Source organism: Vigna umbellata, chromosome 5 (genome assembly GCF_029865625.1).
Source record: "Vigna umbellata cultivar VRB3 chromosome 5, Vumbellata_1.0, whole genome shotgun sequence".
Lineage (NCBI taxonomy): Eukaryota > Viridiplantae > Streptophyta > Magnoliopsida > Fabales > Fabaceae > Vigna > Vigna umbellata.
In genome coordinates this window covers 8692022-8709104 of record NC_142169.1, presented here as the reverse complement: position 1 = coordinate 8709104, position 17083 = coordinate 8692022, and positions in this window count along the sequence as shown.

Below are 17083 nucleotides of genomic sequence, written 5' to 3'. Positions count from 1 at the left end.
AGCATGCATCATCACAAGGACTTTTCAATGGCTTATAATGTGGCTGGGCTAACAAGAAAATTGGTTTTTCTGGATCACAAAATCCTTGAGTTAAGAGAATCATAACAACACAATCATCTTATTCATTCCCAACTTTCTTTTGCCTTTGCATTGAGCTTTGCTTCTTTTTCTTTTCTTTTCTTTTTCTTTGCCTATTCTTACTTTTTAGCTCTTAGCTCAATGCTTTTCCTTTTTCATGTTTTCCCAACAACCCCAAACTTGAACATTTGACAATATCACACAAGATCTTCTACTTAACTCAAGGTAAAGATTTTCAATCAAGGGTTTCAGTGTATGTTCAAGGCTAAGGGTTCAAAAGGATAGAACACAAAGTGTTCTCTTTTAGTAGGCTAATTTTACGAATTTGGCCAATAAAAAGGTTTCAACAAATGGCCTTGATCATATGATGCAAAACAAGCAATTGATTCAATCATAGAAAACCTGGGCAAAATCATTCATGCTTTCAAAGTAATAGCATTCAACAATAACAACTCTGGAGCTCAAAACTTCACATATAAGCTCATTCACATTTGACATACACATCCTGCTTAATTTCACAATCACAATCATGATATCCTGCATTTGTTCACAAAGCTTGTGAATCACCTGTGTAAGCATTTTAATGTGCACATCATCTCAACATCAATTAATCATAAGCATCATTCAGCATTACTTATCACACAATCACAGTTAATAACAAACTATCATAACAAAACAGGTGTTCAATAGAGTACATCAAACCCTAATCTAAAAACAAAAACAAATAAGTTCAGAAGACTTAAACCATAAAAGCATAATCATATGATAGCATTTATCAGTAAATGCTATCTCAGGTCCTCATCAGTCTGAGCTATCCTCTGTATCTTCCTCTTCCTCCTCATCTTCTTCATCTTCAAATGCATCATCATCATCAGCTTCATCTTCTTCCATCTCTCTAGCTGAAGCTTCAGCTGCTCCAGCTCCTCCTCCATGCACTGGTTCTTCTGGCCAAGCTACCACATTATGGAATTCATCCATAGTCCACCTGTGGGCTGGAGGTGTATCATACATCCCCACAATCATCTCAGCAGTGGCCACCTGCCCTCTGTGAATGGACTGCAACTGAGCGCCTATAAGAGACATATACATGTCCCTCATCTGGAATGGTTCTGCTTCATGTGTATCAGCAGATGTCTGGCTCTGTGCTGGCCCTCTCTCTCTACGAGCCCAGCGTGGTGGAACTGGCTGAGCTGCATCCTCACCTCCACAGTACTGTCTGTAATAGGCCTCATCAATAGCTTTTCTTGGCCTCTCAAATGGTGGAACAGAAGTGTCCACCCCAGCTAGCTTGCAAAGGTGAGTGATCAAAGAAGGATGTCCTAGTGGTGCTTTGTTGTTTGAGGTGTTAGCACATACACTAATTTCATCAGCTATCACCTGCCCAATATTAACATTTAAATTTCTGATAGCACAGTAGATGAATAGTGCCCTGCTGAGAGTAATATCTGACACATGTGAACATGGCTGAATGTTGGCATGAGAAAACGCCATCCAATACTTTGCAAGAGGAGTCAAATCCGTCCTCCTAATGTTAACCACTGAGCCAGATCTATTCCTTTGGAAGTGTCCTCCAGGTATACACAATACTCTCTCCACATCCTCATAATCAGCACCTTCCTCCATGCAAAGAGCAAACTGGCACTGCTCACCAGCCCATACAGTGTCCAGGAAGTTATTAATAGAATCAGGATCATACCTGATAGCATGGCCTCTGACATAGCCCAAATAATTCTCAGCTGGATAATCACCAATCTTCTTTGCATTGGTGTAAAATTCCTTTACCACAGCTATGTTAGCAGGTGCAGGATAAGTGGCTAGCTTTCCCCAATCATTCCCTAACACTTGCTCTCCAAATTGAGGAGCAAAGTTAGGTATCATTCCAACCTTTCTCTCCATCAGAAGTCTCCTATCCTGAACCACCCTAAAGTGCTTCTCATGTTTCCTAGAGAGGAACCTGCTAGATTGGGTTGCTCTGGTTCCTTTTCCTTTCTCTTGGTTGCCATGGTTTTCAATCTTTTTCCTGAAGAGGATGCCATTCCTACATTCAAAACACAAATACAAAACCACAGAACATGATATTAATCATTAGTAAAACACAGAACACAACTCCTTTCGAAGCTAAACCACCGCTGAGGGTCAGAATTTCCCCTCAGCGCCACCAGTGCCACATTCCAACACGCAAAAATTCAGAAAAACCAAATCTGGCAGAGTGCCGCTCAGCGGCAGTTTACCCCTCAGCGGTAACTCTGCAGATTTTTGAAAATCTTGTTTTAAAGTTGTCCTAACTCCACCCAAATGCAATTTTCAGTTTTCCAGTTCATAATCATGCAGTTTAATCGGTTCAAACATCAAATATATCATCAAATCATGCATAGAAATCAAAATCCCTAAATATTCATGCTTTGACAATCACATTCAAATTCAAGAACCCTAGAATGAACAAAATGCATTTTGCTTACTTGGGTGGAGATACTAGATGCAATGAGAATGTTTCCACTCTAAGATACTCTCTTCCAACCCCAAACTTGAATGGAACACTAGTGAGCAAGTGAGTGGAAGAGAAATTTTCAAGAGGAAAGAATGAAAAGATGTGGAAAACCTTAGAAAAGGTATGTGGGAGTGTTTGTGCAGAGAAGAGCCTGGATAGAAAACCTAAAACGCAGCTTGAGGTATAAAAATATCCTAATGGGCTCGGGTCCCGCTAAGGGGAACTAAAGCCCATCTGCGAGAGTACCGCTCAGCGGTAAATTACCGCTCAGCGGCACTTTCGTGAAGTGCTCTTCTCCTTCTTTTCTTAACCTACGTGCCTCCCATACATGCCCCTCACTGGTTCCCTGCAAGTCAATGTTTAAAATGCTTATGCAAACCCTAACTAAAATAAACAAACAGAAATATTCAATCAACTGGGTTGCCTCCCAGGTAGCGCTTGTTTAACGTCACGAGCCTGACCCAAAATCCACCAACACCCATCAGTAGGTGCAAAATTTTCTTACCAACACCCATCAGTAGGTGTTACAAACATAGTATCCTTCAGTAGATACTTAACCACCTAGCATCCTTCAGTAGATGCTATTTCCAACAAAATAATTACAAAAATAATGTTCACAAATTAAAAATTACAAAAAAAAAACAAATCAAAAGTCTTTAAATCCACTGGGTTGCCTCTCAGCAAGCACTCTTTTAACGTCATTAGCTTGACCCAATAAAGTTCAAGTTCCATCTTCTTTATAGTTGATGTTGTCATTCCACCAACTCCTCAGCTGTTTCCTTTGAACTGTTTTGGTCTTTCTAGAATATGGAGACTCTATCTCTATCATCTCCTTCTCTTTAAAGCCCTTCACAACCCACAACTTGTTCTTGATTCTTACAGGTGTGCCAAGTTGGAGTTTTCTTTTCTCCCAGTCACTAGGAATTTCTTCTCCTCTTCCAATCTCTTCTTCCTTGGGTACCTGAAACAACAAACAATGGTTACCTGCAACCTTGAGATTTTCATCTTTATGGCTAGTCATGGGTGCATCTCGAAATGCAGCTTTATAACTAGCCTCTTCCTCCTTTGCTTGCGTCTCATCTTTGAAGACATCTACCACCACTCTCTCCTCTCTGTCCTGGAGCACCACTATACCTTCATTTACATCAATGATAGCCCTGGCCGTTTTCATAAACGGTCTTCCAAGTATGATAGGTATCTTCTCTGTCTCCATCTTCATCACCACAAAGTCTGCCAAGAACTGAAGTTTGCCAACACAAACTATAATGTCCTCTACAATCCCACATGGCTCCTTTGAAGATCCATCAGCCATTACTATTTTAACCTTTGCAGGTTTCACTTTAACATTGCCGATTTGCTCCAGTAAAGAATAAGGTATCAAGTTAACACTTGAATCTAAATCAAGGAGAGCTTTCTTTACCTTTTTCTTCCCTATGGTACAAGGGATAGAAAAACTGCCTGGATCTGATGCTTTAGGAGGGAATGACTCTTTCTTAACAGTTATACATTTCTTTGCTTCATCACCTCTACGTCTTTTCTTTGTAGAGATGTTCTCATCAGATTTTGTGTAAACTGCGATTTTCTGTAGAATCTGCTCCCAAGGTGCATAATTATCCAACATCTTGAATAATTATGTGAAATCCAATTGTTTCTCTTGATTTATTGGAAAAGGAAAAGTATTTTTGCTCTCTATTTCTCTTCTTTCTTCTATTTCTCCTTCTTCTAACTCAATTATCTCTTCATTCACACTCTTTACCACCTTGCACTCTTCTCTGGGGTTAACCTCAGTATTAGCCCCAAAATTTCTATTTGGCCTTTCTTCCAATTGCTTGGTAATCTGACCCATTTGAATCTCCAAATTCTTTATAGCAGCTTCAGTGCTCTTTTGAGAAGATTCAGTTTTCTGTATGAATTGCTGAAGAGTTTCTTCCAACCTTGTTGATTTTTCATTAAGCATATATAACTGTTGCCAAAAGGTTGGTTGCTGCTGCTGCTTATTATATTGACTAGCTTGCCCAGTTTGTCCTTGACCAATGCTTGGGTGTGGTTTCCACCCTTGATTGTAATTCCCTTGACGGTATGGAAATTGATTGGCCATGAAATTAACGTCCTCTACAGCTTCAACTGGAAAGGCACATTGACCATTGATATGGTCACCTCCACATAATTCGCACAACTGGGTTTGTACCTGTGCAGCAGTTTTCAACTCTTTAGGTAATTGTGCAAGAGTTTTCGTCAGAGTTTCCAACTGTTGAGTTAGAATTTTATTTTCAGCTAGTAAGGCATCATGTGTCTGTAATTGGAGAACCCCTTTTTGTTGCATAGGAGCTCCTCTCTCACTGTGCAGCTCATTATCACTAGTAGCCATGTTTTCTATAATTTCTGTGGCTTCCTCTGGAGTTTTCCATTTAATATTGCCTCCTGCTGAGGCGTCCAGCATCATCTTGGTTTGTGAACCAAGCCCTCCAAGGAAAGTTAAGACTACTTCCTGTTCTTCAAAGCCATGCGTGGGTGTTTTTCTTAGTAGACTTTTGTATCTATCCCATGCATGCCCCAATGATTCTTCCATGCCCTGCTTAAATGAAGATATCTCTTGCTTGCCTTTTGTCACCTTTGATTGTGGAAAGTACTTGTTTAAAAACTTTGTTACCACTGCTTCCCAATCTGTGAAACTTCCTTCTGGGAAAGAATTCAACCAAAGCTTAGCATTGCCTCCCAATGAGAAAGGAAACAAACTAAGTTTGATCGCTTCATCTGGCACCCCATTAATTTTGACTGTGTTGCAAATCTCATTGAAGGTAGTGAGGTGCTCATATGGGCTTTCATGAGATAACCCATTGAATTGGTTGCTTTTTACCAGTTGGATCAGTGCTGGTTTGACCTCCATATTGGCTGCATTGACTCTAGGTCTAGCTATGCTGTTAAAGTGCTGAGGTCCAGCTATATTGGTGTAATCAGCAAGAGTTCTTCTAACATTATTATTCTCCATATTTCCTGTGCTATTGTCAGAACCTTGTGGTGATGGTTGCAACAGAGTTTCCGGAGGAGGAAAAAGTTCTCTAGATGTTCGAATTCTTCTCCTCCGTCTACTGTCTTCTAATCCTTCAAGCAGAGGTTCAGTTGTTTTCTTGCTCCTAGTTCAAATTGCCTCCTGCATACACAAGAACACAAAACCCTAGAAAAGATTTGGTTAGCACAAAAAGATATAGGAGAAGATAAAAACAGAAAACAGAAAATAAAATAAAATAAAATAAAATAAAATAAAAACCGAAAAAATAAAAACAGAAAATAAAAACAGAAATTCAAAATTAAAGTCAAAGATAATCAATAATCACACAAATTAACCAGTTAAACCACAAGTCCCCGGCAACGGCGCCAAAAACTTGATGGACAAATTTATGAACACCAAAATATGATGTCACAAACTTGTTTTTCAATCGGCAAGTGTGACCGAATCGTTCAAGTAATAAACTTGGTAAGACCAAGTATCGTTCTTCCCAAAGGACTCACGGCCTAGTTTAGTTGTGTGGTTTCTTGATTAGCTAAGACTTAAAGACGAAATATTTGGATTTTATATGCAAAAGACGAAAATTAAATATGTATGCATGAAGTTTTGATCAATGGCAAAAAGCAAAAGATAAACACTTTCAATGAAATTTATGTATGAATATGTTGTTGGGGGTCAATTTCATCTTATCCACTCTCATATATTTTAGGAATTCAACATTCAAATCATCATTGTTAATTCCACTCTCTAAAGTACCTTTCAAGAAGGCTTCTCCCTAATCACGAGTTCGTACAATTCCTAGCATTCCTAATCATCAGTTCATAAGTGCAGGAGCTTAACGACAACCAATATCATATTGGGAGAAATTCCCCAGATCTAGACTTCCCCGTACGCGCCCGTATCGACAAAACCAATAATCATGCATCGAATGAGTTAAACAATGCAAGCATTAAGCAAAGAGGAAAAACCCTAACTAATGATGAAAGAAAGCATATATCTTAAATAAAAGATGTAAAAACAGATTCCATATATGAGAGCTTCAAAAGATTACATTGATTCCCCAACAAACATACAGAGTTTAGTTCACCATATTCATGGTGAACCTAGATGAATTACAATGAAAGAATGAAAGATAAAACCCTAAAAAGGTGAAGAGGAAGCCTCAACATCCAAGATCCTCCTTCAAAGGGGTGGAAGAGAGAGTGTTTACTTCGTTCCAGCCAAAGATACAAACCCTAGGAAACCCTAAAGCTTATATATTATTCGTAAATTACAGAAAATTAGGTCCAAGCCCATTAAAGTGCCGCTCAGCGGTAAGTGCGTGTCACGTTTCTTCCCCTCAGCGGCCATTTTGCCCCTCAGCGGTCCTCCCGTGAGCTCCTGAGTGCCGCTCAGCGGTAAACTGCCGCTGAGCGGTGACTTCGGCTTCTCCTTTTGCACTTTTTGATGTCTTTTCTGATTCCATATCTCTCCTTCTTCACTTCTTTCACCAAATTCACCTTAAAACCTGCACAAAAACACTGAAATCAAGCATAAACCTATCCAGCTCTCTTATTTCTGAAAATATGAAGAAAAGCATGATTTCAAGCTAGTTTCTAAGTATAAAGGTTGCTTTTAGTATCAATTTTAAGTATGAAAATAACAGTTTTTCAACTGTTATCAGCAGTGAGTGACGGGTGGTGAGAAAGAAGACAAAGGGGTGTTTCGGTGGGAACCAGTTTGGTGGGAACAGAGATGATTACAGTAATTTTCTTTTATTTTTACTTTTAATTTTGAGTTATTACTATGAAGTGTGGCAGCATATTCGCTGTTGTGGCATAGACGATTCTGAGATAGTGCCACCACTTTTTGTATGCACTGGTTGTTGTGATTCACATGTACCCTCCAGGACCGAATCATCCTTTTGTTCATATTCTCCTTCTTCATCTAGAGTAGTTCGTCGTCCAATCGCTACATTTTCCCTTCTTCTCTTAACTTTGTTTTTATCGGAAAGAGATTTGGAATCAGATTGGAAGAATTTGTTTAATTTTTCTGGGTGTAGGTCGAAGAGGAATTGGTGTTGCGATGTTAAGGGAAGACGAAGATGAATCACGTGTGCCCCTCTGTAGCAATTTTTGATTCCAATCTTTTCCCATTTCATCAGCCATATACCTGCTTCATGTCAAAGAAGCCAAAGATGAATCATGCGTACCCACCACCACCCTTATCAACTCTTATTTTTTCAAAAAAAAAAATGAAGAGAAAAATAAAGCACAGAGGAACAAACCCTGGAATCTCTATGCCCAAAAAGTAGAGAGAACCCTCAATTTATTATTTTTACTTTTGTTTTAAATTTAAATAAATAAATATTCGTGAACCCAATTTTGTTCTCTTGACAGCTTCAATTGTTCTCAACTCCGAAAGCTCCACCGTTGAAAAACGGAAGATGCAGCAGAACATCTTCAACTGTTAGAATATGTAATTAAAGTTGTCATACAGTATAGATTTTCTGTATGGTACGATTGTTGGCATACTCTCACTCTGTATATATTTACATTACCTCTATTACATACTTAATACAGTTTTAACATTTCTGAATTCTCTCTCTCTCTAGTTCTTCTTGCACCCTTTTATCTCTGATTTTCCATCAGTGGTGTCAAGAGCCTTGGTCGAGAAGGACCTAAGGGGTATTGTGTCTGGGCTCACTGTAACTGGCCAAGAGTGGTTGGTGTTAGAAAAAATCAAAGATGAAGTTTTGATGATGAACAGATTTACACAAGTCAAGATCCATAAAGACAAATTGAAGATCTCTGTATTTTATAAAGCTTTTATAATAATCAAAGTTGATGTAATAGTGCTCAAATATGTATTAGGGTTGATTCTTGTAATTTATATTTGATTTATTTAGTTAATTGATTATTCCTGAGAATAATCAATTAACACTAGCCGTTGGGGGTTTCAGATTTGAAAAACTAGCCGTTGTACTCATTATTAATCGATTAATATTTATGTTAATCAATTAAATGCGTTAGATGGCCTGTTTTCAAAGAATGGAAGGGTATTAGGCTGAGTCTATAAACTGGCTCACTCTTTATCTCAAAAATAACTCTTCCCTTGTGCAAAAGATCTCTGAACTCTTTGAGAACTCTGTGAGATTGTTGAAGCTAAGGAAACTCTTGTCTGCAAAGTCCTGAAGTGCTACTGCGGTGACAGAGGAATAGCTTGTTCATCCTTGGTGTGTCCGAGGAAGTGCCTGGAAGAGAATCATCCTTCGTGAAGCATTCGAAGGAGGTGGTCATCCTTTGTGAAGATTCAAAGGAAGTGTAAGTTCATCTCTTGTGGTTTCAAGAGAGGTGGTATTTCTAAACTCTTACAAATTATTTTTCTTTGTGACTAATATTTGTAAGTGTTTTGTGTTAGTGAAAAAGGTTTATCTTGTTTGAGATAAGCGATTGGACGTAGGATCCTAGTGATCTGAACCAGGATAAAATCACCTGTGTAATTTTTCTCTTTCCCTTACTCTGTCATTTATATTTAATCATTCGCCCAGTAAGAAAAATTAAGAGAAAAATAATAAAAGGCACAATAAAAGTATATAACCAATTCACCCCCCCTCTTGGTTTGTTCCACGCTAATAATTCCGTTGCAGCGATTCTAACAGTTGGAACGTCCAAAGAAAGGAGTTCTTGAAGCAGAAAGAAGGGTTGATGGCTGATCTTTCTACGATAAACTTTCCAGTTCTTACAGACAAGAACTGGAGCAGGTGGAGCACTCAAATGCGAATCGTGTTTCGTGTACAAGGCGTGAGTGGTGTAGTAGAAGGATCAGAGACTGCGAAAGAAGATCAAAAGGAGGAGTTCAGAAAACAAGATGGCAAGGCATTGCTGATCATCCATCAATGCGTAGATGATGCACATTTTGAGAAGATTCAAAATGCGACTACAACGAAGGAAGCCTGGAACATCTTGGTGCGCTGCCACTCTAGAGGAGAAAAAGTTAAGAAAGTCAAACTCCAAACGTTGCGAAGGAAGTATGAACACCTGCTGATGGAAGAAGGTCATAAGGTGAGTGAGTTCTTTAACCGTATCTTGACACTTACTAACCAGATGAAAGGCTATGGTAAAGCCATTACCGATCTAATGATAATTGAAAAAATTATGAGATCGATGCCTCCAACGTTTGATCACATCGTGGTAGCAATCGAAGAATCAAGAGATCTTGAGAAACTCAAGATTGAAGAACTATAAAGTTCTCTGGAGGCATATGAAATGAGGAGGGGAAAGGAATTCAGTCAAAACCAATGAGCTGGCATTGAAGGCTCAGCATGTTAAGGGTGAAGGAAAGAAGAAGTTTAAGAAATGGAAAGGTAAATCCGCTATTAGAGGAAAATGGAAGAATGACAACTGCACGGATGATCAAGAAGAAAAGGCTGAGTCGACAGAAAGCAAAGGTGAATTCGACAAGAATATGAAGAAAAGGGACAGAAGGAATATAGAGTGTTTCAACTGTCACAAGATGGGGCACTTTGCGTATGAATGCTATTCAAAAAAAGGTAAGCAGAGCAAGAAAATTGAGAAAAATGAGGCCTATCTAGCAAAAGAGGAAGACTCAGATTCAGAAACATTAACTCTAATGGTGACCACCTCATCTGAAGGATCTACATACGTAAGTAAATCTTAGTATCTGGACCCAGGCTGCTTAAATCATATGACATGCAATAGGGAATGGCTAGTTAGTTTGGATGAGTCAAAGAGAAGCAGGATTAAATTCGCAGACGACAGCACACTAAGAGTAGAAGGAGTTGGAAATGTTGTTGTCAGGAAGAAAGATGGATCACATGCGATGATAGAGAACGTGCTATTCGTACCAGCAATGAGATGCAACTTATTGAGTCTCGGTCATCTAGTAGAGAAAGGATTCATTGTGGTCATGGGAAATCAGGATAGCGTGGAGTTGTTTGACAGTAAAACGAAACTTGTCTTGAAGAGTAAGATCAGCAAAAACCGAACCTTCCAGGTCAGTATGGATACAGTAGGTAGTTGGCGCTGCTTATCCACTGTGAAAGACGATGAAACCTGGAAATGGCACCTAAGGCTTGGCCATTTGAATTTCAAAGATTTGAAAAAGGTAAGTGAGAAAGGCTTGGTAGATGGAATTTCAGACATCAGATTACTAGAAAGCGTGTGCGAATCCTGTGTCATTGGAAAGCAAACGAGAAGATCATTTCAGTCAAAGATAGAAATGAGATCTAAAGAGTGTCTCGAGGTAGTACACTCTGACATTTGCGGTCCTCTGGAGGTGTCAACCTTGGCTGGAAATAGGTATTTCATTACTTTCGTAGATGAATTCAGTAGAATGTTTTGGGTGTTTCTAATAAAGCTAAAGAGTGAAGCGTTTGAAATATTCAAGAAGTGGAAAGTCAGAGTTAAAAAAGAAACTGGAAAAGCAATCAAGTTGTTAAGAACTGACGGTGGAGGCGAGTACACATCTCACGGGTTTGAGCAATTATGCCAAGAGAATGGAATCAATCACGAGGTAACAGCTCCCTATACTCCGCAGCATAATGGCCTGGCTGAGAGGAGAAACCGGACAATCTTGAACATGACCAGATGTCTTCTGAGAGAGAAGAGTGTGCCACGAATTCTTTGGGGCGAAGTTGTGTCAACAGCTGTTCACATTCTGAACAGGTGTCCCACTAAACGTCTTGCAGACAAAGTGCCCATCGAAGCTTGGACAGGTAAGAAACCCTCGGTTAAACACTTCAAAGTATTTGGATCTTTGGTTTTTGTTCATGTTGCAGATCAAAGAAGGACGAAGCTAGAAGATAAAGGAGAGGCAATGGTATTCGTAGGATATCATCCAACCGGTGCGTATAAGCTCTATGATCCTGTGAAAGACAAGATGGTGCTAAGTAGAGATGTGGTGTTTCTAGAAGATAAAAATTGGGACTGGAAACAAAGAAAGACAGAGATGAAGAGGATATCGATGATGCATGGGGTAGCAGATGAATCTACACCTGCTGAAATAGATCCTGCGACGTCACCAACAGTGAAGCAGATATGGAAAACACCACACAGAGACCAAGGAGACAACCTGTGAGACCATCCCGGTTCTCAGACTATGAAATTTACTCTGATACAGGGGTGAGTGATGAAGGAAACTTAGTTCATATGGCCTTGTTAGCTGGATCAGAATCAATAACTCTAGAAGACGCCTTAAAGCAACCTGTTTGGAAGACAGCGATGATTGAAGAAATGAAATCTATAGAAAAGAACGAGACGTGGAAGTTGGTCGACCTGCCACTTGATAAACACTACATTGGAGTAAAGTGGGTTTTTAAACTCAAACTCAATCCTGATGGCACCGTGGCAAAGCACAAAGCCAGACTCGTGGCGAGAGGTTTCCTACAACATCAAGGGGTCGATTTCTCAGAGGTCTTTGCTCTGGTTGGAAGGTTAGAAACAATCCGATTAGTTATAGCTATTGCTTGTGCCAAACATTGGTCACTATTCCAACTTGACGTTAAATTGGCTTTCCTGCATGGACCCTTGGAGGAGGAGGTATACGTTCAACAACCTCCTGGATTCAACGTCAAGGACAGGAAGAAGCAGGTGTAGAAGCTCCAGAATGCTCTTATGGCTTACGGCAAGCTCCAAGAGCGTGGAACAAGAAGATTGATACCTTTTTCAGCAGTCACGGCTTTGAGCGGTGCATTGTGGAGCATGGCCTCTACGTGAAGGAGAATTCTGATGGCGCAAAAATGATCATCTGCTTGTATGTTGACGACCTACTAATTACCGGTTCAAGCTAAAAGAAGATTGATGAGTTCAAGAAAAGGATGAAGGTTGAATTCGAGATGACGGATCTCGGGAAACTTGGCTACTTCTTGGGAATGGAGTTCACTCATACAGCAACTGGACTGTTGATGCACCAACAGAAATATGCAAAAGAACTACTGGAGAGATATAAGATGATCGACTAAAACGAGACCAAAAGCCCACTGGAGATAAATGAGAAGCTAAAATTAGATCAATCTGAAGAAGGTGTGAATGAAACTGTTTACAAACAGATAGTGGGATCTCTGCGTTTTCTTTGCAACAGCAGGCCAGATCTTGCGTTTAGCGTTGGTCTGATAAGTCGGCTTGTGGGCAATCCGAAGAAGAGTCATATGACTGTTGCCAAACGCGTGCTGAGATATGTTAAAGGAACTGCAAGTTGTGGAATTCTGTTTCCATACGGGATAAAGAATAATGAGTTGAAGCTTGTTGGATTCAGTGATTCAGACTATGGAGGTGATCAAGTTGAAAGAAAGAGTACTTCAGGGAACATCTTCTTCCTAAACAAAGCACCTATCTCGTGGTGCTCTAAAAAGCAATATGTAGTTGCTTTATCAAGTTGTGAGGCGAAATACATATCTGGTTAATGTTGGGTGCTAAGGCATCTGGCTAAGTGAAGTGCTGAAGGAGTTAAAGATACAGGAAGAGGGTCCTGTGGTGTTGAAGATGGATAACACATCGACAATAAATTTAGCAAAGAATCCAGTGAGCAATGGAAGAAGCAAACATATAGAAATAAAATTCCATTTTTTAAGAGACATGGTAAACAAAGGAAAAGTTGAAGTGGTTTACTACAAAACAGATTTCCAATTGGCTGATCTCTTCACTAAATCACTTAAGTGTGACAGATTTGAGTTACTTAGGAAAGAGATTGGAGTATTATCCTTGGACAGCTTGAATTAAGGAGGTGTGTTAGAATATGTAATTAAAGCTGTCATACAGTATAGGTTTTCTGTATGGTACGATTGTTGGCATACTCTCACTCTGTATATATTTACATTACCTCTATTACATACTTAATACAGTTTTAACATTTCTGAATTCTCTCTCTCTCTCTAGTTCTTCTTGCACCCTTTTCTCTCTGATTTTCCATCATCAACTCCATTCGTAGCATGAAAATCATGGACGCTTGTAAGGGCACGCAGGTCCACGCGCTCAAACCCTCCACTGTTGCTGCTATCGATCGGAGCTTAGTCAGTGTTGTTGATAAACTGCTACATACTTCGTTCGACCATTCCAAATCCCATTCCAATCTTTCCCCTATTATGTGTTTTAATTCAAAAGTAGGAAACTTTGCAGATTTTCATTATCTACGTGACACATCACCGTTAGCCACCTCAGTTGATTTTTAAGGCCGTTAATTTTGAAGGACGAAAAATTATAGTTTCCTTAAGGAGGAGGATCAAAGTGTACCAAAGTTTGAAAGAGGAACGAAAAATAAAATCGCTTGATAGTTAAGGGACTAAAAACATATTTAACCCTTTATTTAAACTAAAGTTAAATCAAACAAAATCATGTTTTAGTTTACTCAAGTTGTCTTAACTAGTTTATATTTATTTTTTATTAAATAAAAACATCTTAATTAATAAATAAGTACAAATAATCTACCATTTATTGTATTTTAAAATAATTTAGCATGGTATATAATTTAAATTGAATTAGTTGTAAAAAAAACTGAATTACGTTCTAGAAAAAGATTTTATCTTGTTCCATTTGAAAATTTTTACTTACTTTTTTAATTTATTTTTTTGGCTTAATACCCTATTTTGTCCCCAGTTTCGCTCGACAATATCAAATTAGTCCATCCTTTAAAACGTGCGTCAATTATGTTCCTACTTAATAAAATTTATATCAATGAAATCCCTTCCGTTAAATCCGTATAAACGGCGTTAATTATTTTTCTCTCTCTTATATTAACGCCATTTGTACGGATTTAGCGGAAGGGATTTCATTGATATAAATTTTATTAAGTAGGGACGTAATTGACTCACGTTTTAAAGGATGGACTAATTTGACATTGTCGAGCAAAACTTGGGACAAAATAGGGTATTAAGCCTATTTTTTATTATAGCTGATATATATTTTATCTAAATATCAGTTTATTCATATATATTACGCAAATAAATCATTTAAAAAATTTAATTTTTGAATAATTTAAAAAAATTTATCACACTCCAATAAATAAAAACTATAAATAAAAATTATATTTTTAACATTCCATTTTTTTAGTATAAAACTATTAAAATAAGTATTACAATTATGATAACTGCCAAGAAACTTCAGATTTCTAGAGTTTAAGATTTACACTTGGAGAACCAAAATCTAACTTGCACCCGCATTGGAACAACTTGAAGGGTGTTTTCCTAAGATCACACCATTAAAGTGATAATTGCAAAAGAGAAAATATACAATACATTAAAAATAACTAAAGAGAACAACATGGTGAGCTAATGTTCAAAAGTAAACTTCAATAAAAATTTCATGCATCATATATCAGTTCAATATTAAAGCATTTTATAACATATATCTACATATAAAGAATTGACTCTAAACTCAACTATCCGGATACTATGTTTGACATAAATATCACTGAAGGTGTGCATCAATGGTAGTATTTATACTCTACAGAGTTATAAATAAGGGTAACTCGACCTACCACTCATGAGGTTAATCTTCCACTCCTAAAACCCAAAGAGCTAGGGTAAAAACCTCTGACCATTCTCTTTCTCACCTCATTCATCTCTACATGAGTTGAATGGTTGATAGAATATTAGGATACCTACTTATTGAGTCTCACCATCATGCATTCACTACAACTTACTTTAATATAGAATCTCTCTGTAAGATTCTATCATAACACACCACTTTCATTCTCATAACATATCCATACTATTTCGAAAGCCTTAAATATAGCTATCAAAACATTTACAACATAACAATTTCACACAAAGCATTCACCAAAACTCACATTTAAAAACAAAGGAAACTAATTGCTATCGCCAACGCTTAGCGCTAAAAACTACCTCCCTAAACAAACAAAGAAAAAAACAAGGGTAAACTAATGGTAAAAAGACACCAACAAGATATATTAATATTGCATGATACAACACATTTCCCCAAAGTAAAAAACCATCATAATTATGCCATAGACCTAAACTCGACTATCCGGATTTAGTATAAATGTCGAATTATGGCAAGTCGTGCACTTGTGGTGGTCTTTACTGCTCTATAGAGCCATTGCCAATGAGTTTCACCCTACCACACCCACAAGGTTAGTCTGTACCGCGTCTTAGGCCATACTGTAAGCACCTAGACTAAGACCTCCTGCTACTCTCACCACATGTATCACTCATCTCTAATTGAGAATGAATGATCATTAGAATTTTAGGATAACCCCCAAGGTTGAGCTCCTTGCATTCATACTAACAACACTTGAAACCATCGTTACGAATTTCCCCTTAGAAATTCTTTTCAAACCACATTGTACTTCAATCATAACCTCATTCATAATCATTCAAATATTTCATATATTATACCAAAGACATATTAAATCATCAATGTAATAATTATTCACAAAAACATAAAAGAAAGAAACTCAAAACTCACCAAAGGAACATGGCGTTAGTGCCAGAAAACTACCCCCCAGCGCTAGAGCCACTGGAATGTGGAGCTCAGTGCCAGAAAACTATCCCTCAACACGATATTAGTTGACAACACACTGTGTTTATGAACTTTGATGCACCTAAGACTTATCCAATTGATCAAAAGGGTTTTTTATACACTAGAATTGATATCAAAACACATTTATAACTAAAACAAGGTACCTCTTTGATCATTTGACCCAAACTAGGTGCATTAAACCCATATGACAACTTCAAAAGTACCCCAATTTAAATCTACGCTTTCTAACTTAAAACTTTGCAAATTAAAGGTATGAACAAACCCTAATGGACTCAATAACATACCCCAAAACCTCCTTTTTATCACAACCTTTATATTTTAAGTTTTCACTAGTTAGAACTTTCAATATGAAAAAAAAAAACAGCATAAAAACCAAGTATCATTTCCACCTCAGATTTTTTCTAACTCAACACCTAAACAAGTCCTAAATGACTTAATAACCATCCCTAAACTTTTAATTTTCCTATATAACCCTTATCTCAAATTCTCAATTATCAAAACCTTTAAAATTGAACTTGAAAACTTCTTAAACCACCCTATTAACTAACACATGTTCCTATTTGAGATTTCTACTAACTCTAGGCTCTAACAAGTTTCAATTAACACAAAACCATACTTAAAACACCAAATTTCTCAATCCAACCCTTATCTCACAAACTTGCCTACTAAAACCTCCATTTTTTACTATCAAACCCATAACTTTGTTAACTCATTACCCCTTAAATATTGCAGCCATATCCAAACATAAATACAACTTCACAAGATAGTATTCATCACAGCAATAACATCAAAATCACATCATAACAAATATATCATGCTATCAATTAACATCATCCATGTGTAATAAATACTAGAACGAAGATCACAATTTCAATTAAATCATTCTATCATCCAAACAATCACAAATCATACTTGTAAATTAAAATTCAAGAATGCACACTAATTGCCTTACCTTTTTAGACTACCAAACTATTCTAGAAGACCCTATATCGTTTTCACAACTCGGAAAGCTCT